This window comes from Gossypium hirsutum, chromosome D08 (genome assembly GCF_007990345.1).
Source record: "Gossypium hirsutum isolate 1008001.06 chromosome D08, Gossypium_hirsutum_v2.1, whole genome shotgun sequence".
NCBI lineage: Eukaryota > Viridiplantae > Streptophyta > Magnoliopsida > Malvales > Malvaceae > Gossypium > Gossypium hirsutum.
Genome location: NC_053444.1, coordinates 33,981,849 through 34,008,628, shown reverse-complemented (window position 1 = coordinate 34,008,628; position 26,780 = coordinate 33,981,849). Strand labels below are relative to the sequence as shown.

General features: G+C 35.1%; 1 long non-coding RNA gene across 3 annotated transcripts; it reads right to left on the bottom strand.

Annotated features, from left to right (window-relative positions):
- Nucleotides 1–1,065: 1,065 nt before the first annotated feature.
- On the bottom strand, nt 1,066–26,780 carry LOC121220118 (uncharacterized). Of its 3 annotated transcripts, none has more exons than XR_005917300.1 (4): nt 25,303–26,775; nt 25,111–25,220; nt 24,119–24,229; nt 1,066–1,183 (listed from the first exon to the last, which is right to left on the bottom strand). It is a non-coding gene; the product is annotated as an uncharacterized lncRNA (long non-coding RNA). The 3 variants fall into 3 exon arrangements; XR_005917298.1 differs by lacking the exon at nt 1,066–1,183 and adding an exon at nt 23,333–23,571 and having other exon boundaries at nt 24,148–24,229; nt 25,303–26,780; XR_005917299.1 differs by lacking the exon at nt 1,066–1,183 and adding an exon at nt 23,333–23,571 and having other exon boundaries at nt 25,303–26,774.

Here is a 26,780-nt window from a genome sequence, read left to right as displayed (position 1 = left end):
AATGTGTTAAGTACGAGAAAATATTTTATGTTTCTTAGCCATTCTAGAAAGATAAGTATGTGATCATATTTTCAAACTATATATATTCTATTTTCAAGAAAACAGAATGTAACATCCCTTACCCGAGATTGTTGCTGGAGTTGAGCATGAGGCGTTACCTAACTAACTTACTAGTTCAGAGCATAAAAATTTGCTTTTAAAATTAATTCACTCACGTTCAATCAATATGTCCCTAAAAAGGCCCTTGAGACCCTAAAACATGCAACGAAAATAGTTTGAAACATTAAAAATATTTCGAATACTGAAATAAATCAAAATAATTTATTTCACTATTCACAATAAAACTGTCCACTTGCGTGGCAGACACTAATTTAATTATAACTCGAGTTACAAAACTCAAACTTTAGATCTGTAAATTTTCCCTAAAACTAGACTCATATGTCTTCTTATCAAAAAATTTCCAGAATTTTTAGGTTAGCCGAATAATACAATTAATTCGTTAAATTCTCCTTTGTTTCAATGTCTGATGGTTCTGACCTCTATTCACTGGAAATCAATTATCTCATTTTACGGGCTTCATATAGTGCTTCTGCTTTTTTTTTCTATTGAAAATAAACTCACTAATAAATCTAGACATATAAATTATGACTCATAATTATTTTTGTACAATTTTTAATGATTTCCTAAAGTCAGAATAGGGGACTTCAAAAAGCATTCTGATCCTGTCTCACTAAAATTCAAATATTACAAAATATAAAATTCCTTTGCCTACACCGTTTCTTTCATGTGAAAATAGACTCGATAAGATTTAATTCTATATCTCATTCACTCTCTAATTCCATTACTACTATCCTTGTTGTGTTTTTTCAAAATCACGTCAATGCTGCTGTCCAAAAACTGTTCGATTGCAAATTTTTACTCTTTTATAATTTCTTTGTATTAACTATCATTTAGACATACATAACACCAAAACATGTTCTTAAAAATCTATTTCAATAGCTAATCATGATCGAGTATTTACATGCTATTCATTAGCCATATCATAAGGACACACACACAAAATGACTAAGTCCCTATACATGTCATAACTTAAAATGTTTCCAATCACAAAATACCGAGATGGTCTGGTGATAGTGTGAAACGATCTCCGATGTCCTTACGATCCCCGAATTGGCTTGGTGATCTATAAAAAGAAGAAAAATAAACGATGTAAGCATAAAGCTTAGTAAGTTTACAGGTAAATAAATAACAACATTTATCATAAATAATTATACTCATAAATTTTCATCAAGTATCATGATCTTTACTTTCTTCTTTACTTACTCTCTTACTTGTTTACTTACTTGCTTACTTAAATAACTCATGATTATAACTTACTCCTCCCTTACCGAAATTTTCTTTTCAACTGATAACTGAGATATTCTTAACCTTTATAACTCACCTGAATCTATTTATTATGCTTTTACCTGAACTTTCACGTAACATAGTCTATTTACTAGCCTGTTGAATCACTTGGAATACTAAGGATACTCGGGTCTCCTATCTGATAATAAAATGCCAAAGCAATGTCCCAGATATGGTCTTACATGAGAGTTCTCATATCGGTGCCTATGCCATGTCCCAGACATGGTCTTCGGGGGACCTCTCATCTCGGTACCAACTCCATATCCTAGACATGGTCTTATGTGGGACCTTTCATAACCTCAATAATGCCAATGCCATGTCCCAGACATGGTCTTACATGGGGTCTCATCCCCTTAATATCATGACATTTGTATCTGATAAATTCGTAATGTTTCAACGAGACTTTTTAACATTGATTCTCTATCATCTCATACTTGAGTCAACATTAAATAATTTCATTAAATAAGTACACAATTGCTGGAAAATAACAACATTAATAATAATTATTGAAATATTGCATTTATTTACTGTAAACTTACCTCGGTACAAAATACGATCAAATCTAGCAACTTAGTCCTCAACCTTTTTCTTTCCCAGGTCTAACCCCGAATTTCGTTCCTCTTGATCTATAACATCAAATTTAACTTATTTAATACTCACATTCATCAAAATAGTCCTTGACTCAAACTTTGGGAAAATTAAAATTTTTCCCCTAAACTTTTACATATTTACACTTTTGCCCCAAAGCACAGAAATTAAGATTCATCCCTTTATTCTTATGTTTTATGATATGATGAACATCTTTCCCTTCTATGGTAACATTAAATTCCCACTCTAATATTTACTTATGAACATTAGGTATTTTTACCAATTATGTCGTTTTACTCGCTTTCACTTAAAATAATATAACAAAAGTTGTTTAACATAATTTCAAACTTCATATTCTACCATAAAATATCAAAATAAACTCATTTTACTTATGGGTACTTTTCCAAATATGAACCCTGACATGAATTAATGGTAGAATAAGCTAAACTAAGCTACGAGGACTCTAAAAACGTAAAAAAAAACATTAAAAATGGGGCTTGGATGCATTTACTATGAGCTTGAGAAAGTGAATAAACCCTAGCTATGGAGTCCCTTAAAGTTTCGGCCCTTATGGAAGAAGATGAGCATATTTTTCCTTCTTTTTCCCTTTTAATTCTTTTTATTACCAAATGTATAAAATGCCCTTCATTAAAACTATACTTATTTTTATCTATGAATGCCCATTTTTGTCCATTAATCACAATAAAATTTTCTATCTCAGATTCGTGGTTTCACAACCACTATTCTGTTTAGGCCCTATTTCGGGATGTTACATTTCTCCCCTCTTTATAGATTTTCATCCCCGAAAATCTTACTTGTAAAGAGATTTGGGTACTATTTTAGCATAGCCTCTTCAGGCTCCCATGTAGCCTCGTCTACCCCATGCCTATGCCATAATACTTTACAAGTGCAAGACTTTTGTTCCTTAGTTGTTTGGCCTCTTAAGCTAGAATCTTTACCGATTCTTCACCATAAGTCATGGCTGGCTGAATCTCAACCTCTGTCTGAGAAATCACATGTGACAGATCTGAATGATAACAGCGTAACATAGACACATGGAATACATCATGAATCTTCTCTAACTCAGTCGGCCAAGTTAATCGATATGCTAAGGGCCAAACTCTTTTAGTCACCTCGAACGGTCCAATAAAATGTGGACTTAGTTTGCTTTCTTGCCAAATCTGAGAACTTTCTTCCACGGGGATACTTTCAAAAATACCCCGTCACCAACTTGAAAATCAATCTCTTTTCTTTTCAAATCTGCATAGGATTTCTGTCTATCTGAAGCTGCTTCCAAGAAATCTCTAATGAATTTTACTTTCTCTTTTGTTTCGTTGACTAGGTCAACCCCGTAAATCTAATTTTCCTTAAACTCTATCCAATACAAAGGCGTACGACACTCACGTCCATACAAAGCTTCATAAGCTGCCATCTTCAAACTCGATTGATAACTATTATTATTGGAAAACTCTACGAATGACAAACATTTCTCCCAACTACCTGTAAATTCTAAACACAACATCTAAGCATATCCTCAAGTATCTGAATAAATCTCTCTGACTGACCATCGGTCTGAGGATGGAAAGTTGTACTAAAACTGAACTTTGTGTCCAAAGCTTCCTGCAATTTCTTCCAAAATTGCGAAGTAAATCTCGGATCTCTATCTGAGATAATCGATAACGGTACTCATGTAGTCTGACTAACTCTGAAATATACAACTCAGCGAACTTGTCAAGGGAATAATCCATACGAACTGGGATAAAATGAGTCGACTTCGTTAGCTTATTAATCACAACCTATATTGCATCTTTCTTTCTCGGTGTCAATGGCAACCCTGTCACAAAATGCATGGTAACTCAGTTCCATTTCCACTTAGGAACTAACACAGGCTACAATAAACCTGAAGGTACCTGATTTTCGGCCTTTACCTGCTGACAAATCAAGCATCTAGAAACAAATTCTGAAATATCTCTTTTCATTTCTGCCCACCAGTACGTTTTCTTCAAATCAGTATACATCTTTGTACTACCTGGGTGAATAGACAAGAATTGCTATGTGCTTCCTGTAAGATCTTTTTAATAAGCTCATCATTCTTCGGTACACATATCTGATTTTTGAAATTCAACCGATCTAAAAATCAGACTCTACACTGAGTCGCATTGAGCTCTTTTAGCCTGCAACTCACTGTCATCTTTCTGAGCATTACAGATTTCTTCAAGAAACATCGGCTTAGCTCTCAACTAAGCTAAAATAGAACCGTCATTTTATAAAGCCAAACTAGTATTCAAAGAACTCAATGTAAATAAAGACTTTTTACTCAAGGCATTAGCAACAACGTTTGCCTTACCCGGGTGATAGTCGATCACTAGCTCATGATCTTCAATCAACTCTAGCCATCTTCTTTGCTTCAAGTTCAAATCTTTCTGGGTCATCAAGTATTTCAAACTTTTTATAGTCAGTGAATATTCGGCACTTCTCACTATACAAGTGACGTCTTCGGATCTTCAATGCAAATACAATGGCAGCTAGCTCTAAATTGTGCGTCGGGTAGTTTTTCTCAGGTGGCTTTAACTGTCTAGAAGCATATGTTATTACTTTACCTTCTTACATAAGTACACAACCCAATCCATTCAAGGATGCATCACTGTAAATCAAAAATTCTTTACTCGGTTCTGGCTATACTAAAATAAGAGCTTCAGTCAACAATGCCTTTAACTTGTCAAAACTCTACTGACACTTCTCAGTCCATTCAAACTTGACATATTTCTGCAATAACCTTGTCAATGGGGTAGCTATCATGGAAAATCTCTCTACAAATCGTCTGTAATAACTAGCTAATCCAAGAAAACTTCTAACCTCTGACACATTTCTGGGTGGTTTCCACTCAACAATTGCTAAAATTTTACTCGGATCAACTTTAACACCATCACTTGAGACAATGTGTCCACAGAATCTGACTTCTCGAAGCCATAACTCACTTTTGCTAAACTTGGCATACAACTGATTATCTCTCAAAATTTGTAAAACTGTTCTCAAATGTTTGGCATGTTCAATCTCATCAGGAGAATAAATCAAAATATCATCAATAAACACAAATACAAACTTGTCCAAGTACGGTCGAAAGAATCGGTTCATTAAATCCATAAATATGGCAGGACCATTAGTTAAGCCAAATGGCATCACAAGAAACTCATAGTTACCATACCTAGTTCGGAAAGCATTCTTCAGAACATCTGACTCTTTAACCTGCAATTGATAGTAACCGGATCTCAAATCTATCTTGGAGAACACAGTGGCTCCCTTCAATTGGTCAAATAGATCACCTATTCTAGGAAGTGAATATTTATTCTTTATTGTTTCTTTGTTAAGCTGCCAATAATCTATACACAAACTCATCGAACCGTCCTTCTTTTTCACAAAAAGCACTGGTGCGCCCCCATGGAGAAAAACTAGGCCTTACAAAATGTTTATCAGTTAATTCCTGCAACTGAGCTTTCAATTTTTTCAATTCCAATGGGTCCATTCTATAAGGAGCAATAGAAATGGGAGTGGTACCTAGAACCAACTCAATACCAAACTCAACTTCTCTAATAGGAGGCAAACCTAACAATTCTTCCGGAAACACATCGAAAAACTCAAAACTACTGGAACTAATTCAATTTTCAACTCTGGATCTTTAGTATTCAATACAAAAGCAAGATAAGCTTCATACCTTTTTCTCAAACATTTCTGAGTAGACATAACAGAAATCATGGCAAGAGAACTATCTGACTTATCTGAATTAACCCGGATAACATCACGATTTTTTCATTTCAACTCAATGTATTTCTTTCCACAATTCACTATCACATCATGGGCAGTCAACCAACCCATACCAAGAATCACATCAAACTCATCAAATGGCAATAGCATAAGATCGACCAAAAAAAAGTGACCTCTAATCATCAAAAGGCAATTTTTACATACTTTGTCTACTAACACGTACTGGCTAATGGATTTGATACTTTAATCACAAATTTGGTAGATTCTATGGGCATGTTCATATTAGGCATCAATCTCATGCAAACATAGGAATGGGTCAAACCTGGATCAATCAAAGCAATAACACTAGTACCATAGAGAGAAAATGTACCCGTAATCACATCGAGGGAGGATGCCTCTTCGCGAGCATGAATAGCATAAGTCCTTGCGGGTGCTCTAGCATCTGGTCTAGCTGCTAGTCTCTAGGCATATCCCTGTTACTTGCTCCAACTCCCAGATTCCTCTATGGTCTGCCTCCAGTGGGAGCATTTCCCGATCTTGCACTCGGTATTACTTCTCTTTTAACTATTTCAGCGTAATCCCGAATAAAATGATCTAGTGCACCACATCTAAAGCAAGCACTTTCATTTAGTCGGCACTCACTGAGATGATGTCTACCACATTGAGCACACTCTGGTCTAGGTGGTCGAGTACTACCCACACTTACGACTGTAGTAGTCTGAGCTCTTGAACCCACAAATATTCTACCTCTATTTCGGCTAGGATACCCGACTAAAAAAATTTGATCTAATAGAGAACTCTCTAGGCCTCTTGGATGTAGACTGAAATGATCTGCTCATCTACCATTTATTCGTGTCTTGAACCTCAATTTCAGCTTTGCCATTTTCTTTTTTCTTTTAACAACTCCTCTGCCTTACAGGCACTTTCAACTAGAACAACAAACTCTTTTATCTCTAGAACACCAACTAACAGTCGAATATCATCATTAAGCCCATCCTCAAATCTTTTGCACATGATAGCCTCTATAGACACACGCTCTCAAGCATAATTGCTGAGTCTAACAAATTCACGTTCATACTCAGTTACAATCTTCTTACTCTACTTTAACTCAATGAATTCTTTTCTTTTCTGGTCAATAAACCTCTAACTGATATACTTTTTACGGAACTCCTCCTGAAAGAAATCCCAAGTAACTCTCTCGCTCGGTAGAACTGACACAAGAGTCTTCCACCAGTGATTGGTCAAATCTCTAAGGAGTGAGACAACACACTTCATGCATTCCTCAGGTGTACAGGATAACTCATCAAAGACTCTAATAGTATTCTTGAGCCAAAATTCTGCTCTCTCTGCATCATCATCTTTAGTAGTCCGAAACTCTTCAGCCCCTTGTTTCTTGATCTTATCAACTGGTGGCCTTTCTCTTATAACTGTACCTGTGACTGGGGGAGCTACATGGAGGATCAAAGAATCATTAGGGGTTGGAGGTCAAACATCAAAATTTGTACGAGCGAACTCGGAAAACCATTCATTCATAGCTTGGAAGAAGGCTTCTCGAGCCCTTCCTCCCTAACTAACTGTAACGGGCATTTCACTACTATTTGGTGGCACCGTCCCTTCAACGGGAGCAAGCGTATTACTCTCTACATCATTTGCACCAGCTCGTTCGAGATCCATAATTATAAAAGAAAAAACATTTTAAACTCGTTAGGAGTCGTCACAGTATCAAAATACAAGTATGACATGTATAGCTAAACTCTTATTCATACTGAATATTTCAAGAACCGACTAAATTCTCGCTCTAATACTAATAAATGTAACACCCCTTACCCGAGACCGTTGCCGGAGTCGAGCACGAGGCGTTACCTGACTTAACTTACTAGTTTGGAGCATAAAAATTTTCTTTTAAAATTAATTCGCTCACGTTCAATCAATATGTCACTAAAAAGGGCCCTCGAGACCCTAAAACATGCAACAGAAATGGTTCGGGTCCAAACCGGGAAATTAAAAATTTTTCGAACACTGAAATAAATCAAAATAATTTATTTCACTATTTAAAATAAAATTCTCCACTTACGTGACAGTCACTAATTTATTTATAACTCGAGTTATGAAACTCAAAATTTAGATTTGTAATTTTTTTCCTAAAACTATACTCATATATCTTCTTATCAAAAAATTTCCAGAATTTTTGGGTTACCCAAATAGTACAGTTAATTCGTTAAAATCTCCCATGTTTCACTATCTGACGGTTGTGACCTCTATTCACTAGAAATCAATTATCTCATTGGATGGGCTTTATATGGTGCTTCTGCTTCTTTCTATTGAAAATAGGAGCACTGAGGAATCTATAAATATAAATTATGACTCATAATTCTTTCTGTAAAATTTTTAATGATTTCCTAAAGTCAGAACAAGAGACTTCAAAAACAATTCTGCCCTTGTCTCACTAAAATTCAAATATTATAGAATATAAAATTCCTTTGCCTACACCCTTTTCTTTCATGTGAAAATAGACTTGATAAGATTTAATTTTATATCTTATTCACTCTCTAAGTCCATTTCTACTATCCTTGGTGATTTTTCAAAACCAAGTCAATGCTGTTGTCCAAAAACTGTTCCATTGCAAATTTTTACTCTTTTATAATTTCTTTGTATTAACTATCATTTAGGCATACATAACACCAAAACATGTTCTTAAATAGCCATTTCAGTAGCTAATCATTATCAAGTATTTACATGTTATTCATTAGCCATATCATAAGGACACACACATAAAATGACTAAGTCCCTATACATGCCATAACTTAAAACGTTTCCAATCACAAAATACCGAGATGGTCTGTTGATAGTGTGAAATAATCTCTGACATCCTTACGATCCCCGAATTGGCTTGGCGATACTATAAAAAGAAGGAAAATAAAGCGAGTAATCATAAAGCTTAGTAAGTTTACAAGCAAATAAATAACAACATTTATCATAAATAATTATACTCATAAATTATCATCTAGCATCATGATCTTTACTTTCTTCTTTACTGATGCTCTTACTTGTTTACTTACTTGCTTACTTAAATAACTCATGATTATAACTTACTCCTCCCTTGCTGAATTTTTTTTTCAACTGATAACTGAGATATTCTTAACCTTTATAACTCACCTGAATCTATTTATTATGCTTTTACCTGAACTTTCACGTAACATAGTCTATTTACTAGCCCGTTGAATCACTTGGAATACTAAGGATACTCGGGTCTCCTATCTGATAATAACATGCCAAAGCCATGTCCCAGACATGGTCTTACATTGGATGTTTCCTGTACTGCAAATGTCATATCCCAGATACGGTCTTACATGAGAGTTCTCACATCGGTGCCCATGCCATGTCCCAGAGATGGTCTTACGGGGGACCTCTCATCTCGGTACCAATGCCATGTCCTAGACATGGTCTTACATGAGACCTTTCATAACCTCAATAATGCCAATGTCATGTCCCAGACATGGTCTTACATGTGGTCTCATCCCCGTAATGTCATGATATTTCTATCCAATACATTCCTAATGTTTTAGCAGGACTTTTTAACACTGATTCTCTATCATCTCATGCTTGAGTCAACAATAAATAATTTCATGAAATAAGTACACAATTGTTGGAAAATAACAACATTAGTAATAATTATTGAAATATTGCATTTATTTACTGTAAACTTACCTCGCTACAAAATACGATCAAATCTAGCAACTTAGTCCTCAACATTTTTCTTTCCTCGGTCTAACTTTAGATTTCGTTCCTCTTAATCTATAATAGCAAGTTTAGCTTATTTAATACTCACATTCATCAAAACAGTCCTTGACTCGAACTTTGGCAAAATTCTGATTTTGCCCCTAATCTTTTGCATATTTACACTTTTGCCCCAAAGCTCAGAAATTAAACTTTATCCCTTACTCTTATGTTTTATGATATGCTGAACATCTTTCTCTTCTATGGCAACATCAATTTCTCACTCTAACATTTACTTAAGAACATTAGGTATTTTTATCGATTACGTCGTTTTACTCGTTTTCACTTAAAATCGTCTAGCAAAAGTTGTTTCACATAATTTTAAAATTCATACCCTACCATAAAACATCAAAATAAACACATTTCACCTATGGGTATTTTTCCAAATATGAACCTTAACATCAATTAATGGTAGAATAAGCTAAATCAAGCTACGAGGACTCCAAAAACTTAGAAAAACATTAAAAACGAGGCTTGATTGCACTTACTATGAGCTTGAGAAAGTGAAGAAACCCTAGCGATGGAGTCCCTTGAAGTTTTGGCCCTTATGGAAGAAGATGAGCACATTTTGCCATCTTTTTCCCTTGTAGTTCTTTTTATTACCAAATGACTAAAATGCCCTTCATTAAAACTTTAGTTATTTTTATCTATGCATGCTCATTTTGTCCATGAAAATCTAATGGTATAATTACCATGTAAGGGCCTCTACTTTAATTATGCACTTCTATTAAATCCTTTATCATCTAAAGCTCATATTTGCCCACTATTGCAATTAAACCCTAATATGCAATTCAGACATGCAATCGCTGAAATTTGTTATCAGTATTCTAAAACATGCATCCAATCAATCGATAAATCACAAAAATTAATAACAATAAACTTTTCTATCTCAAATTCATGGTTTTGCAACCACTGTTCCGTTTAGACCCTATTTTGAGATGTTACACAGAAGCTAAGTATTATGTATGTTTGTTAGTAACACATGCGAAGCTATTTTACAAACTTATGTTTTCTGACAGGTTCAGCGAACTGGGTCTCATAACTTCTTTCGTGAATCCAACACGTGAAACGCTTTCAAGACTAAGTTATCTTTCTGTTTTAAAGCTTTGTTTTAAAACATACCCTATTGATTCCTATTTATTCACTGAACTCACCCACTCCTCTCTTACTTTACAGGTAAGTAGGTTGAGGATAGTAGGGGCGAGGTAGACGACTTGCAACACTCACTCATGACTAGATATTGTTGAACCTTGGCAAAATAGGCTATGGGGTTTATTTTTATGAGGGCTTTAAACTTATTATATTTTGATTATGTTATCCAAATAGTTACTTTAAAAATTTTGCTATTTTCTTTTACGAACCATGACTTAGAATATTTGATTATATTTTGAATAAAATTGATGTTTTTTGTGCATGAGTATTACATTGAGTTGCTATTAAAATATGCGAGTTAGAATATTACTAAGTATCATTTTCTACGATCCTTGTATGTTTGTGTTTTCAAAAATTACATGTGTACCCCAGATTTAGTGAACCTATGCATGCATACAAACCATATGGGAGTATGAAACCTTTTGCGTGTCAATTCTTTATTGCGAAGCCTGTTAGTATGCAAACCTTTGATGAATGTTTAGTTGTGAACTTTGTAAAAGTATGCGAACCGTTGTAGTATGGACTAAAGTTTTAAATGAATGAATGATCTAACTTATATTGTGAGCTTGGATGAGTGAACCTAATCTAAGTTGTTATTTGCAAATCTATACTAATTTGGGAACTTGTAATCTTATGCGAACTCATTTTCATTATACGAACTTATATTATATCTTATCACGTGTGTGAACCTTAATTTATTCTTAGATGGCATGTGAACCTACCTTTGTGGTTTTGTAAGCTCACATGTTTCCTGTTGTGCATGAATTACTTCCACTCCTATATGTTAACATATTATATGATATTATTAAGAGGTATGTTAGAGGTTAGGTTAGGAGCTAATGGAGAGTCACCTTGGTGGCTAATGTAGCTTGCCAAGTTCAGCTCGAACCTACTTAACTGAGTTAGGGTGTTATATTTGTTGGTATCGGAGCCAAGTTCTTTGGACTAACCATCCGGCATGTAAACTCGCCAAGATGTCAAGGTGTGTCCACCAGAAATGGCGAAGTAAGTTTTCCAAGTTCGATAAGGTAAGTTCGCCAAGTTGGTTAGTAAAATCTTGAAGTGCTATGTGTGTGCAATTGCATGTTTTGCAAATTTTTTCACAAATCTATTTGTTAAGTTGTGTATATGCAATTACGCGTGCTTTAAGTATTACCTAAGTCAGTATTTCATGTACATATAGAATAAGGAAGATTGCCTCCTCGTAGAGTCAATGTGAACTATTTGAGTGAAGCTGCTAACCCCTCAGAAGGTAATCAAGCTTTGGCTACACACGAGCGACCCCACAGGAAGAATATCTTGGAAGAAGGCATGAAGCCTTTGGTTTAGGCAATGATTGGTGCTTTTCAGCGAGTTGTCGATGCCAACCCAATACATGAAAATCATGGTTTGCCACTAGAATGTCTGCGAGCTCTAGGTGGCATAGAACTCATTGTTATTAGAGGAGTTGACCCTACCGAAACTGAATATTGGCTTGAGGGTGTTGAGAAAATCCGTGAGTAGATGGCATGTTCTAACCAAGAAAATTTGGGATGCACTGTGTCCTTACTTACCAATGAAGCACATCGTTGTTGGAATACCATGAAGCAAGGAACTAATACGGACATATTGACATGGGAGTTCTTTTTAGGGAGTTTTATAAATAATTTTATGGGCGAGCATTATATGGTGGATTGCAAGGTTGATTTCATCAATCTTGTGCAAGGTGAACTGTTAATGGTTAAGTACGAGGTAGAATTTGTGCAACTGAGCCGGTAAGCATCGAAAATGGTTTCGCAAGAGAAAGATCGTTGTTAGTAATTTTTGTTTTAGACTGTATCGTGATATCCAAATTTGCCTAGTGACTCATAATAATGTGAACTTCGATGAGATCGTGCACAAGGCCAAAGCTATTGAAAAGATTAAGGCTTTAAGAACTGATGTTGGAACTGGAAAACAAGTGCCTGGGCGAGTGTCCAAAAGGGATCGCAACCCACAAAACTCTGGTAAAATTATTAAGTGAATCTTCAGGTCAGAACATTCGCGTTAGAAGAAAAGCACCCAGGATGGAACAGAGGGTTCGCATAGGGCTGTGAGCTGGCCTTATTCAGAGCATTCTGAGAGAAGACACCCTGGTGAGTGTCGTAAGTTGACTGGAGGTTGTTTCAAGTGTGGTTCAAAGGATCACTTGATTAAATATTATCTAGAATGTTGGGAGGGTTCAGAAGTTCAGACAGTGACCCACTCACAAATGTGAGCTAGTACTTGTGGTCGAGACAAAGGTGGCAAAACAAGGCCAGTTGGGCAACAAACTTCATCTCACACTATTGCGACCCAACAAGAAGAGTTAGGAGGCCTCACATGAGTCTTTTCTATAAGGGAATGCCACGAGAAAGGTCCCATAGATGTAATTATAGGTACCTTTACTCTGCAAACTATTCCTTTGTTTTCCTTAATTGACTCTGGTTCCACACACTTGTATATTTTAAGCGAACTAACTAGTGAACTGGGAATTCTAGTAGAAACAATAAAAAAAAGGTGTGACTGTAACTAGTTCATTTGGGGATAGTGTGTTGGTCAATAGAGTGTACCGTCGATGTCCACTGATGATTCAAGGTCAAGGTTTCTATACTATCTTGATGGAATTGCCATTATAGGTTCAACGTGATTTTAGGAACGGACTGGCTGATTGCCAACACTGCCAGAATAGACTTTGGTTGAAGAGAATTATCTCATGAAACTTTGAAGGCTAGGAAGTTGTGGTGGTTGGTGAGCAAGCTCAGTTTATGTCTAATTTGGTCTTAGCATTGAAGGTAGAGAAGATGTTGGGTAAAGCTACGAAGCCTATCTCGCTTTTGTGATGAGTTCATGGGACGTGGTGAAAGGGGTTCACGAGATGCGAACTGTGCAAGACTTTCCTGCTGTGTTTCTTGACAATTTACCTTGGTTACCTTCAAACCACGAAGTGGAGTTTGCCATTGAGTTGTACTTTGGTAGTTCGCCAGTTTCAAATACACTGTATAACATGACACTCAAGGAGCTTAAAGAGTCGAAGATACATCTTCAAGAGCTACTTGATAAATGCTTCATTCAACCAAGCATATCACCTTAGGGTTTGCTAGTGCTATTTGTGAAGAAGAAAGATGGTAGCATGAGGATGTGAATTGACTATAGACATATAAATAAGCTAATTGTTAAAAACAAGTACCATTTGCCAGGAATCAATTATTTGTTTGATCAACTGTGAGGTGCCACTGTGTTTTCAAAGGTTGATTTGTGATTTGGTTATTACCAACTCAAGGTGAAGGAGTCGAATGTTTTAAAGACATCATTCAGAACGAGGTATGGGCACTGTGAGTTTTTGGTGATGCCTTTTGGGTTGGAAAATGCACTTGCTACTTTCATGGACCTAATGAACCGAGTGTTCCATGAATACCTGGATCACTAAGTGGTAGTGTTTATTGACGACATCCTCGTGTATTCGTAAATCGAGGAAGAGCATGACACCCATCTATGAACTTTGTTATAGATTCGTAAACCGTGAAGTAAAACAAGTGTGAGTTTTGGCTAAAAGAAGTGGAGTTTTGAAGGAACATCATTTCAACAAAAAGGGTTCGCGTGGACCCAAAAAAGATCAAAGCCATTGTGGAGTAGAGATCGCCAATGAGCATAATTGAAGTGTGATGCTTTTTAGGGCTCGTAGGGTACTATCCCAGGTTTGTTAACGAGTTTGCCACAATTGCAATAGCATTAATGTAACACCCTATACCCAGCCCGGTCACCGTGCCTGAGTATTAGGACACTACACCATCGTCACAACATCACACATTACATAACAATTCATTAGTAAGTAAATGTCATTAAGTTTGAACGATTATAGAGATTCCAAGCCACTAACATACATAAAACAAGCCTATAACAAGTTAGAAGCATGCTTTAAGACCACTTAACAATAATTAACAAATGATCACGTAGGTATCGATACTAATTCAATGGTATTGATATTTCTCATAGATGGTATCAATACCGATCAAAAAATCCATACCAAATTAGAATTCTATTTTTCAGCAAAAATGAAAGCCTAACAATTATCAATATAAATCCAAAGCGTATCAGAATTTTTAGCTCAAGTATCGGAACTCAAGAAATGGTATCGATACTTGAGAAATGAGCTACTGACTTCCTATACATTGGAAATATCTTGGAGGTATCGATATTAATACTCGGTTATCGATACCTATGCATCAGATAGCAAAAACAATACCATAACAGGGCATTTAACACAATCATACATATTCTAAAACACCATGTATTTATAACCTCAAATTTAGCATCAAAAGTGGAAGAATTTACAGTTCGATGCACCATCAATAATTTAAGCTAAGCAACACAATGAACTAATATCAAACATCCTAATTCCTAAGAGTAATAACATCGAGCCATCATCTAAAACATCAAGGAAATAAACAACCAAAAATTCTATCACATTGCCTACTCTAATGTTAAATCTACTTTGATCACTCCCTTGGAAATTTTCCGCACTACTCACACTGTAACGCTAATTATTATAAGAACATACTAACAAATTCATGTAATATTGATAAACTCATTTAGCTTATTTATCTCCATGTTCATGCATACATCACATATCATAATATCACATTTTATGAAATCATAATTAAGAATAGTTTGGCACTTAAGGCTATGAAACATAAAAGTGGGCTCTATTACCACACATCGGATATACAGATCTTTGACACATCTAATGACTCAGAGTTGAACATATCCCAATAGTGTAGCATATAGCTAATACTCTCCAACACACAAATATAACCCGGTGATTGGAGCTTAGCTCACATTCCCTTATCTCTCTAAAACTGTCTTGGGACTCAATGACCCAAAAAAATATATAGTTGAATACTCACAAATCCTATGGCATGCCAACTATATCCAACAGTCTCATAAAGTCACAAGGCCAAAGTATCCACAATAAACCCCATAAATTACATACTTCTTTTGCACTTTCTTTCACTACATAATCACATTATAAACAAAACATTATCACTGTCAATCAACATGTACATCATGCCCACAATTAACACTTTCTCAATAGCCATCACAGGCATATTTCACATGTCACAGTATCGCATCATAATTCTCAATTACACAACACACAATCACATGTTTCACAGATTAAACAAGGTTATGAGAAAGGTGACACTGATAACTTAAAGTAGGGATTTAGGCTACTCCTAAGTTCCCAATTAACACTATGAATCGTGCCTATAAGTAGCAATTCCAAACACTCACTGTTCGCTCTTTTTCCTTGTCTCGAAAGCTTAAAGTAGCTTTTCCTTACCTTTCACTTTACTCGTAAAAGGTCTTAACAATTCCGAAGCTTCACCAAAAGTAAATCACACAATATACAATATTATCATTCAGCCAAAGACTCACCAAAATTAACTAAAAATGCAAGCCTAAGCTATTCTCATGAAATTGAAATTTCAACAAGCTTAGCCGAAACACAAAAATTTCAACACATATTCATTCCTATCGCATGAAATTGATTATGATAGACTAATTAAACATCTAAGAAGAATTCTCGACCTTTAAACTACTCAAAACTATGCAGATTCATGGTTTCAAAATTTCAACAAACTATGGCAAATTTCACAAAGAATTCAATAAAACCTTAGAATTCTTTAATGGAATAGAGAGTTTAGAAACCTTCTAATCATATCAAAACAAGTTAAAAAACACTTTAAAACATTGATTTCGTACAAAATTTCAAATTTCACCATTAGCAACCCAAATTTTGACATTTATTCAAAACTCTTGATTCAATAGATAAAAACTCAATTTAAAAGGCTAGAAATCATTAAAAACTGATAGGAAAATGAAACGTTACCTTAGTTGAAGGAGAAATGAATGTTTGATTAAAAACCCAGAAAAGCTTATAAGTTGTGTAATCGCAAAATTAATTGTGTTCTTGATGGTTTTTATGGAATTCTAAAAACATTTAACACTTGGAAGATTATAAGAATAAAAAGAATTGATGTTTTAAAGAGAAAATAAGTGAAAGATGCTTGGGAATGCAAGGGACGATAAAAATAAGGAGAAAGGGAAAAGGTTTCGTGAGTTTGTTATAGGTAAGGAGAAGAAATAGGTTCATTTTTTAACTTTTTTAGATTGACCGTTTTAGTACTCCTAGTTTTAACCATCTTTTCAAAACAGTCCTCTATTCAAAATTCAAGGTTTTTGGAATATCATTTTCAAAAATTAATTTAATTTTCTAAAAGCCATAAATGAAGACATTTTCGATTTACAATGCTACAAAATTTCTTAGCACACTAGAGCTAAAAGCCTTAAATTACCTTCAAAACTACTAGGCCCGATTTTGGGGTGTGACAGAAGAGAGGCAGCAAATCGTTGACAAGGTTAAAGAGATCTTCACTAAAGCACCTGTGTTGATTCAACCAAAATTGGGGAAGGAATTTGTGATTTACAGCGACGCCTCTCACATGGGACTTGGATGCATGTTGATGTAGGAAGGGAAGGTGGTAGCTTATGCTTCTAGACAACCAAAGGTGCATTAATGAAACTACCCGACTCTTAAATTGGAACTAGCACTAGTGATGTTCACACTCAAGATTTGGTGACACTACTTGTATAGAGAAATGTGTACCATCTACACAGACCACAAAAGTTTCAAGTATCTATTGAAGGACTACAATTGTGTGATAGAGTATCACCCTGGATGGGCAAACATGGTAGTTGATGCTCGAAGTAGGAAATCTAGGAATTAGTTGTGAGTCCAATTCGCACAGCTGAGTGTGACAAGTGATGGGGGACTTCTCCTAGAACAACAAGTGAGGCCAACTTTCTCACAACAAATTAAAGAAATGCAAGCTTCAAGTAAAAAGTTGGCAAAGAGGGTTAGCCAAATTGATCAAAGAGTATAAGGTGACTTTGCTCTAAATGATGAAGGAGTACTTTGTTTTCATGGAAAACTTTACGTACCCAATGATGAAGAGCTTCAGTAGATGACCTTAAGCGAAGGCCATAGTAGCCCTTATTTGATGCACCCAGGTAGTAACTAAATATATCGTGACCAACATTTTTCCAGCTCTTCTCTCCATGGTATGACAGTGGTCCAATCATCGACCTAAGGTTCATGATATTAAGCTAGTAGAGGTTTACCCTATACCTACTTTTCCCATAGGATTCACCACTTTTCTGGTGGACTCGATCGTCCTACTTTTGGTCATATTTTTCGTTTCCCTTGGTGAAATCCTTTATTAATCCAAAGATCCACACCACTACGGTGCATCTCACTGATGCATACCTATAGTTTAAAACATCATTCACGCTACTCTTTTAGTATTAGCCCATGTCATACCTTAAGTGTGGTGAACTACCTCGCTGGGGTCCTATGTCTCTCATCTTGGTGAGCCTTCAGCATTTACTGTCCTAACAAACTTTCAGTAATGTCATAATGTCATACCACCATGGTTCTGAGTCAGCACAAAACCCATGTTTAACGTCTTGGTGGACTGAATGCACTTGCAAACCGACACACTCTATTGGTTGCCTTAGTCGAGCATGATTTTACACCCTTCTCGCCCCTTATTCCCTTAGTCCTGACGGATCACCCCGTGTTTACTGTCCTAATGAGATATCTGTTATGTGTTTTGTTGGGGAAAATCCCAATTTGAAAATAATTTTCTTGCATAGCGGTAAATTAAATTTTTGAACATTGACCTACTTTGTGATGTTTATAGTAATCAACCTTAACTGAATTTGTACCTGTGTTTTTGACTTAGTGGACGTTCGTTGTTTCCCACTTTCAACTAAATGATCTTCTCCATTATTCTCGTATCATGAACTACTTCGAGTGTGGGCTCAAACCAATTGAATCAAAACACAAAACTAGAAAAAGTTTTCTACTTTTGGGGTGAAAACGAAAATTGCCTTTTCTTAATAGAAATTGGTAGAATTGTTATTCCAGAAAAATATATATAATAGTACAGAATAAATTCTCTCTATTTTTTGATTGAATAACAATCTCTCAAAATTGTGTTAATAGCTCTACTACTATAATTTATTGATAGGAAAAGAAGGTAGAACTCTTATTCAGTTATAGTGGTTTATTTCAAATAGAACAAACATCCTACTTAGAATAGGACTAGGGTGGATGGCACACCCTAGTATTCCTAGTGAGGTTGCCAGCCCCTTCATGTCCATAAGAGGTTTTTGGGCCTCTCTCACATCGGGCCCAATTATGAGTACTTCCTAGGCCTTTTTGACCTAGTCTTGGTAATGTGATCCAACCCAATTCAATTTTTGTACTTCCCAGAATAAACTTTAATATTTATATATAAAACAATTTTATAATCCTTATTTTAGCCCTGGGAAAATTTTGATAATTTTGCCCCTAGTAAAATTTCGAGAAAATATATTCAATATTTCATAACTCAACATGTTTATTATGATCGAATGGTTTATTTTCATTTTCAGGCTTCAAAATAGTTCAAAATAATAAATTCATACTTCCAATCATTTTTTAAGTAATCCATCTAGGATTGAAAATGGATCATTTCCATTTCCATATTTGGAAACATACATTCATTTCCAAATGGTTTAATTTCTCCATTTCAGAGAAAACCATAGTCATTTTAGAGAAAACTATTATCATTCCTGAATGTTTCTCATTTCTCTTTTCCAATTCATTCAGTTCATTTCTATTCAAATACGCAATTCATTTATGGTTTCAATGTGCTAACGGAGAGATCGATTGGACATATGTAATTAGGGCTCAAATGATTTATAATTAAGTTCTAGCTTTTCGCCTATTAAATAGAAACTCATTTAAATACGAAGTCACTCCATTATAGAATCGTGACTGAACTCTCTAATGACATATCATTACGACAGCCTGAGACCGTGCTATCACTTTGTTCTTTTGATCCCCCAGGACTCAAATACCTAGAACAAAATTAGCTTCTCCAAAGTCTTTCATGCTAAACTATTGGGTTAACCACAATTTAACTGATGAAAATGTCCCTACATTGTTCCTAATGAGTAGAATATCATCAACATATAGAATGAGAAAGACCACATTTCCATCCCCTAAACATTATAAACACAAGGTTCATCTACGTTTTCCTTAAATCCAAAAGTCTTAATTGCTTGATCGAATCTTTGATTCCATGAGCAGGAAGCTTGCTTAGGTCCATATATGTACCTAAGAAGTTTGCAAACTTTATGCTTGTTTCCTTTAGCTATATATCCGGTGGGTTGCATCATGTAGATGGGCTCTTCACGATAGCCATTCAAAAATGTTGTCTTAACATCCATTTGTCAAATCTCGTAATCGAGAGCCACTGCAAGGGGTAGTAATATACAGTAGTAATATATGTAGATGGTTTCTTCGTAATCGATGCCTTCTTTCTAAGTATAACCTTTTTTCTCCAAGTTTAGCCTTATAAGTTTCCAACTTTACATCCGTATTTATTTTCTTCTTGTACATCCATTTACACCCTTTGTGTTTTATCCCTTCCGGTAAGTCTACAAGTTCCCATATTGCGTTGGAATACATAGAGTCTATCTCAGCTTTCATATTTGCTTCCTAGAGCTTGGAATTAACACTCTACATTGCTTCATCATATGTGAGTGGGTCATCATCTTCCTGTTTGGCAGACTTAGTGTTAAAAACACTTCTGCAATATTTGAAGAACTTAGGCCTACGAGAGACCCTCCCACTGCGATGAGGCTCCCTATGTTGCTGTTCGTTTGTAGGTCTACTATTAGGAGTTAGTGTTGGAACCATTTCTGTAGGGTTTTGTATATTTGCCGAATGCTCCTCGAGTACCTTTTTACTTCTAGGTTTGAAGTCATTCATTTAATTTTTTTCCAAGAAAACAGCATGAGTTGAGACTATAATAGTTTGCTCTTTTGAGTTCCTAAACATACCACAATTTGATCCCTATGGATATCCTACAAACATGCACAATTCTGTCCATAAGTACAACTTCCTCACATCTTTATCCAATACGTGGGTCGAACATCCCTAAATCCTAAAATGATTAAGATTCGGCCTCCTACCATACTACAATTTGTATGAAGTTTTTGCTGCTACTTTAGTTGGCACATCATTTAGAATATAGCAAGTCATTTGTATAGTGTATCCCGAAAAAGAGATTGACAACTTTGAATGACTTAACATCAAACGAACCATGTCTAACAACATTTGATTTCTTTTCTCTATCATGCTACTCTATTGTGGAGTGCCTGATGCGATTAATTGGGATAGAATCCCATTCTTTATGAGGTACCTTCGATAAGATGAAATTGCCTTTATGGGTAAACCTAGTTATTTCTCCACTTTCGCACGAAACACTTTGAATTTATCAAAGGGGTCACTCTTGCGGTGCATCAGGTATACATACCCATATCTAGAATAGTCATCCATAAAGGCTACATAATACTTAAAACCACCTCTTGCACTAACGCTTATGGGACCACATATGTCAGTGTACACAAGTTCTAGTGGTTTTCCGGCCCTCATTCCTTTTGCATTAAAAGATCGCTTAGTCATCTTACCTTCCAAGCAAGATTCACATTGTGGAAGATCAACTTCTTTAAGTAAACTCAAGTTGCCATTTATCATAAGTCTAGTGATTTTTTCTCGGTTAATATGATCAAGTCTCAAATGCCAATGGTATGTCTCATTTGAGTGAGAATTTTTAGGTCTTTTATTTGATATTTTAGTCTCAAGTAGTGTGTACATATTTGGTTTTATAAAATAGAGATTATTTGACATCCATCTATTACAAATAAGATTACGATTTCTAAATATTGCAATTCTATTATTAAAAGTCACGATCAAACCGTATTTATACAAACATGCAACAAAAATTAAGTTTCTTTTGAAATTTGGTACATAGAAAATGTCTTTTAAAATAATATTCCTAAGATTATCAAAATAAAAATGTACATCTCCACTACTTCAGCTGCCACACTTATCCCATTCCCGATCTGTAACAATAAGCTCTTATCTCTATGATCTTTCGTCTCCTTGAACCTTTATAGAGAAACACAAACTCGATTAGTGGCTTCTGAATCAATGACCTAGTGGTCTATTGAATCTTCCACTAAACATGCTTCTATCATCAAGAGTTCCACACCTTTGCCTTTGGTAGCTAGGTATTCCTTGCACTTTTTACAGTTATCCTTCAAGTGCCCTTTCTTGCTGTAGAAGAAGCATTTAGACTTACATAAGTCTTTAAGATTTCTGGTTATCTTCCTTTCCACTTGTGGTGGCCCATAGACCGTAGTCTTGCCTTTATTAGCGTGCTTTCTCTTCCCTTTTTGAAGTAGAAGTGACGTGTAACATCACATCCAACGAAGTCTTAGTGATCGAATATTGTTTATAGAAGCAAGGCATATAGAGTAAGTTCAGAAAATGTAGGCATTAAATTCAAATTATTATAAGAATTCTTTGAGTGCGCCTTCTAGCGGAGTCTACATTAGATGAGCTTGATGGTTTGGTGGACTTTTGTGAAGAGTATACGTCACCCAAATTGTTAGATGAAACATTAAGCCCTTAATGTTAAAACCTTATTTTGAAAGAACCATATACTTTATTATTTTATTTATATTGGTTGAACAATTTGGTTACACTACACCAAAACATGCTTTTAGCGGCTTTTTTAGGCCTTTAACGATGCTTTCACTAGCGTCGCAAAAAATGCCGCTATTGACAACGTCGCTAACTTTAGCGGCGTTTATGTGAAAAAACGCCGCTAAAGATCATGACCTTTAGCGGCATTTCTACTACAAACGCTGCTAAAGATCATGGCCTTTAGCGGCGCTTCTACTACAAACGCCGCTAAAGATCATGACCTTTAGCTGTGCTTTTGCCACAAATGCCGCTAAAAATAGTAAGATAATTTATGGTCATGCCTTATATGTATGGATTCCCCTTTGAGTCTAGTTTCATTAGAAACAAACGGTATGAGTATTGAAGCTCTGTACAGGGAGATATCCAAGTCAGAATACATGAAGGTCAGAGTAGTCGAACCCAGAATCCGGGGAGACTTTAACTAATAAAATGTACAAATTTGCCCGACCAAAAATTCTAGAAATAAATCCACAGATGGATATATGAGTCTAATTTCGGGGAAAATTTACGGAATCAGTTTTCGAGTTTTTGAACTCGAGATATGATTTTTAAGGCGACAGTGACGCGGTTAGCCAGCTTGTCTGGAATTTTTTATGGACTGTGAAAACAAAGTAATTAAGTCTGTTAGCACCTCGCGTTCGACTCCGGCAACGGTCTCGAGTACGAGGTGTTACAATTTTATTGGTGAATTTTAGCGGCGCTTCTATTACAAACGCCGCTATAAAGAAATGACTTTTAGCGACGCTTTTTCACAAACGTCGCTAAAAAATTCTTTTAAAAAAGATTTAATTAAATAATATTTATTTCTATGATAAATATTATATTATGTTTTATTTTTAAAATTTAAATTGTAAACTATATACTTTTAAGGATAAAAAAATTAATAAAATTAAATTTTCTATTAAAATTTTAATTGTAAAGCTAAATATAAAAATTAATGAATTTAAATTTAGAATTAAAATATTATGTTTAAATAAATGAGCAATCTACCTCACAGCTCATCTAATCTATATTAACCCAGCCAAATATAAAAGAAGCTACAAAACACGTAATAATTATCAATCATGGTTAAAGAAGCTAGTACACAAGGTAGCTACAAAAATTCAAGTTCTGACTAAGATAAACGACCATGGAAAGCAACATTAAATAACACTCCACTTGAAGAAGTGCTAAGCCTTGGCTTTTCTAGCTTGAAGAGATTGAATCCTCTACTACACCTTCAATTTCTAAAGGATGCAAAACCAAATGATCAGATAAACCAACAAACTTGGTAAACAACAGAGATGTTAAAAATAAAAAATATATATAGCCATTAAGGCTCAAAAAAAAATAACAAACAATTATGTGCAGCTTTAGTAGCAGGTTGAACCATACTAACAAACAATCTCAATCATAGCTCTTCCATGTGTCACAAATAGGCATTCTTTCTAATGATTGTCTAAACTAGTCAATTTTTTAACAAGGAACAATAGTATTAATTTGCAAAAAGTAGAACAGAAACATGCTGCACTACTGTTGTTTAACGTTATATAAAAATGTCTTATATAGCATAAAAGAGAAATAAGGCACAGAAAAAAGAACACGATAATAATTATTTCTGTAGCTTCATTCTCTGACATTTCAAGTGGTCTTAAGATTGACGGAGGCTGAGATCACCAAGGGAAAATATGAAGGAAATGAATTTAGGACAAGCAAGATATGCTACTATAAAGAAAAATAAAGTCATCAACACTTTCTCACACACAAGTGTAAGGCTTTAAAATGTATAGATACCTCTTTCAGTTGGATTGTTGATGACATACCTCTCTTCATGTAGCTGTAGTCCCTCTAGATGATGCCTTGCTCCCAAATATTGAAGAAATGCCCCAACTCCTTATAGATAAACTGCCACATAAATAAAAGTTACCTAAGTTGATGCTTATTAATGAGCAGCCCTAAAAAATTGTCCATGCGAAGGCCTATGGGTATCATCCATATGAATGTCACAAACTCGCTTAGAAGATTCAGAAATAATGGTAAAACTATTCAGAAATGCCTGGTTATATCCTCTGAGCAGAATAAAGTATCCCAACCGATTTATCAAAAACTAATCATCATGGAGCATTCAATTCACATAATTTAACTCATATAATCACACCGGCCTAAAGTGTTTCTTGTAAAAAGTCACGGAATAAAATTTACCTAATATCTAAATTCTTAAAATATCGAGGTAGTGAAATTCGTGCTACTGTTAGATAATAAAAACATGTATGAAAGGCAATAAAAATACAATTCATGCGCAAAGATAAAGCAATTTAATTGTCCTTGACAAAGTTTTGGACAAGACTTTTTCCACAACCAAAAATAGAAAAAAAATCATCAATTTCACAAGAAATTATTTTATAGATCATTTTCACCGCATTATTTTTAATCCCTTCTAACTAAAAGAAGACACATTATATTTGATTTGGAAGTATAGTCCAACTGCACATATGATGTGAAAAAAAATAAGATGACGTGTTCCTTTTTAATTAGACGAGACTATGAATGATGTGGTGAAGATGATCCATAAAATAGTTTCTTCAACTTCATGATAGGAAACAATAGATATTTAAGTTTCAATCTAAAGTCCCCCACTTAATTCCACTTTGTTCCAAATGTGATTACAAATGTAAAAAAATAAAGGAAGGTAAAGAAATACTCCCCATATGATTATTGGATATCGCGGGGTTGTATGAAAGACATATTTAGTAATTTTTTCAAATGGCATTAAACAAAGGACCAACCTCTGTGGAGCAAGAGACAGACACGACCAGGAGTTAACACTCCCTGTTTCATTGGGAATCCCTGCTTGTCACATCCTCCCTTGGTTTTTGAAAACATAGCCCTAGGATTCCTGCCAAAAAAGTAAAGCGTCTTTTATGAAACTAAGAACAAACAATAAGACTCCGTTGAATCCAATTTTGGAAAAAGCATACCTCTCCAAGAGCATCTCCGCTGACCTCTTGTGAGATTCTCTTATCAAAAAATGCTCAGCTGTACAGTATAAAAATAAGAAATCCATGGTGAACAAACAAGGCATAAGTAAACAAATGAGTTATAAGTACTTTAAACACAAATTACACTAGTAACCAAATGAGGCATAAGTACTTTAAACAAGACCAACTGCTTTCCCCATAACCTGCAATGGTCTTAGTCTCACCATATCATTATCCATTACACTACATTAAACACAAATTACAAGTTCATAATAAATTATATTCAAAATGTCATTGCCTAGCTCAAACTCAAACATTGTAATTAACAAATCACGAGTTAAAACTGTTAGCTACGCCACCTACTGAACTTTAGAAAGCATAAAGAAACCCAAATGAGCTTCTTAGGTGAATTGGTTCTGCTGTTCAAGCTAGTTCTCCTCATATAGTAATTAAATCAAATGGAAAAAGAAAAGGGGGTTCTTTTTGTCAGTTACAGAAATAGCCTAACACACTAGTATGCTAAAAAATTGGCTAAAATGCTGATTATTTTGGAATAAAACATTTCAATTATCCAGGAAAGAAATGCCTATGCAAAAAAAGTTTAAGCAATATAAACCATATCAACATGTTACAAAAGGTCTTCATTATATTTATTGGTTCAACACCTACCTTCACCGTGATTCCATCATAACGAAAGCAAACAAGGAAAATAGTGTTGGAAAGTAACAAAATGTACTGAATCACATTAATGAGCTGGATCTAAAAACGGGACAGAGAGGAGAAAAAAAGCATATTCTCTAAACCCAGGTTCTTATCCTGATTCTGCCAATGCCATGCCAACATTAGCAGCATTCCCATTTACCTTTCACCAATTCAATTAAGAAAATGGAAAACTCTATGGGTGGCTGATTCTTTTTCTCCCTCTGGAAACACGAAGTGAGCCAAGAAAAAAAATATATAAACAAGGGGCTACTTTTCTTTTACCTTTGCATTTTCCAAGTTATCCAAACAAATAGAAAATATTAGGTGGCTCAAGTCACTTCGATTTCTTCCTTCTGCTTAGGGTTTCCAAAAACGAGTTCCCTCTTTTGGAAGATGATCAAAATTATAATTAAAAATCTATTTGGAATAAATAACACCCAAAATTAGAAAATAAAGAGGAAGAATGGAACAAAAATAAAAGCGGTAGGGATCTGAGTAATGAACACAACAAGATGGAACACACACACAACTAAACAAACAAAATAATAATATTAAGTCTCGCATATTTTCTAGGGAAAAAAACGGTAGTAGGAATTGCTGATTCGTAAGTAAATTGGAGAGGGTGAGATCCGAAGAGGTCGCTCTTAACGCCGTGGATAATGAATCGCAGCGCGTCGTTTTGGACTCCTCCAATTTTGTGCTGAATCATCTTTGGTGCCTCCATTTTCCTCTTCTTTTTTTCATTTTGTTTGCAAAGTTAGGGGTTTTAGGGGGAA